Here is a 2,345-nt window from a genome sequence, read left to right as displayed (position 1 = left end):
GTTTATTTAGTTCGGTACTGTAGTGCACTAAGTTCAAATCCTGTCACGATTTGTATTTTTATTAAATTTGATATAATGAATTGTGAACAACAGCGACTTTAGTTCAAGTTTCCAAAAGGCCATTCATTTGATTCACTGTATTTCCAACGGTGAAAAGAGTGACAAGAGAGTGTTTAATTAAATGCAGAACAAATAAACGAAGAGATTTCGTTTGTAAAATACTATTGTTTCAGTTTTGTTACCGATGTTTGTATCCTTCATCGATGTATATTGATGACAGACACACAAAAACAGACACCCCCCACCCCCACAGAAAAACACACCCATATACCCATAAAAAAATATATGTATGCATGTGTATGCATGTATGTGAGTGTGCGTGTATACACGGCAACTTTCATTCAGTATACTATCGACCAGATTTTATTTACAGGTACAGCAGCTTCCGAGGCTACGATAGAATATACTTGCTCAAGGTGCTGCGCAGTAGCATCGAACCTGGAGTCACGTTATGGAGAAGCGAACCTCCTAACTATGTCGCAATGCCAGCGCATTTGGTAGGGAGCAGGTATTAAGCAAGCATTTCTAATAAACTACAGTCGATTCAGCAGACTATATTGTAATGTAATATAATCGGCCCAGTATTCAACATATTAACAAAAATAATATTAACGAATTTCTTCGGCTGACTAATAAATTATTTTGTACACTGAGGAAACTAGTATTTTAGTTCAAAGTCTGAGCTATTACTCATACAAATAATCTTAATTTAGTTAAACTACATATCTGATTTCGTTTATCGTAATAGAATCATTTGTTAATCTTCGCTAACACCAATGATTTGTGACAGAAAAATATCTTTGAATGGAATAATTCCCAAACAATTGGTGGGTCTTTTGTTCGTAACCGAAGCCTTCATTTAGTGTGTTGGAGGTCAGAGTCACAGAGTGAAATATTTATACGCAGGGGTCTTTAACCATTAGTTGTTAAAACTAAAATTGGCAAAATTTTAATTATTTGTTACTATAGATCAACCATTCTTTACCATTCTTTACCTATGGACTACCTTTGATTCCTGTTCTACTCTAGTGAACCTCCATAGCCATTCAATGCTTTAAAAAAATCCAATTATATTTTTAGAATTAAATATTATTGGGAATTGTATACAACAATTATTAAAATATTTTGCGTATTGTAGAAGTACAATCAGTTTATTGCACATAATTTTTAACAACAAAATCTTATATGGGCCCCCAATAGTCATGTGAACCTCGGTTGAGAACCATTACCATAAATCGTAGAATGAATGAGTTTTCATTTCTTTTTTTGCAGAAGTACTTTACACGCTCACTTGAGTGCAGAGTTTTACGTACATCTAAAAATCAATATCTCGATCGAGTTTTGATTCAAAAGTGAGTCCACCAGACAACCTTGTGACATGTTTGTTCTGAGATACTGTATTATCAGTTTAAGCTTCTTGAATAAACGAACTTTCTGTCTGAATACTGGCTGAATAAAAGATGGAATGAGGACAACTGGAACGTACGTGATCAGAGGTTTGCACGATTTAGATTGATCTGGAGCCAGACAGCAACATCAATAACGAAGACAGCAGAACTCCGGAACTGTTTACTCTTAAGAAATTTAGTTTTGTGTCTCTTCTCATTTCTGAGGTCAAAACTTGCAGCAGACGATTCAATCTTTTGTTTAATCAGAACATCAAGAAGAAAAATAAGTAAATAAAATAAATACCGGTAATACATCAAGGCATGAGCATACTATAATATTGTTCTCTACCCACGTATAAAAAAAAATTAATAATATTAGGCACGGTTTCAGAATTTTTCGAAGGGAGGGCGCAAAGTTAGAAGGGTGTACAATTCCAGGAGAAAAGAGCGTAATAACATTATTTGTAGGGCGCGCTTCTTTTCTTGGGGTAGGGTTGGGGTGGGGAGAGGGGCACGTGCCCCTGAGCACCCCGACCCCTTGGGTCTGCCCCTGAGTATATAAGTTTTTAATTTTCAATATTGTTGATGTTTTCTTCATTGTCTTCGCTTTTGGAATGCCTTCAGTTTGTTAGACAATTTTTGGTTCAAGTAATTTACCCAAGGCCCACAAATGAAATAGCCCTACATAAAAACAAAAATAGCAAATAAGAAAACAAAAAGAAAAAAACGGCGCCAGTTAAGAAGCTCGCTTTTCAAACACGTGTTTAAGGTTCAATCCCACTGCGCTGTACCTTAAACGTCTTAAACTATAGTCGCGGTTCGACTAATGCCTTACGAATGGATTTGGAAGACGGAAACTGCATAGAAGGTCATCGCATATATACATACACACACACA

This window comes from Octopus bimaculoides, chromosome 2 (assembly GCF_001194135.2).
Source record: "Octopus bimaculoides isolate UCB-OBI-ISO-001 chromosome 2, ASM119413v2, whole genome shotgun sequence".
NCBI classification, from domain to species: Eukaryota; Metazoa; Mollusca; class Cephalopoda; order Octopoda; family Octopodidae; genus Octopus; species Octopus bimaculoides.
The sequence above is the reverse complement of the archived record's forward strand: the minus strand, read 5'-3'. Positions refer to the sequence as shown.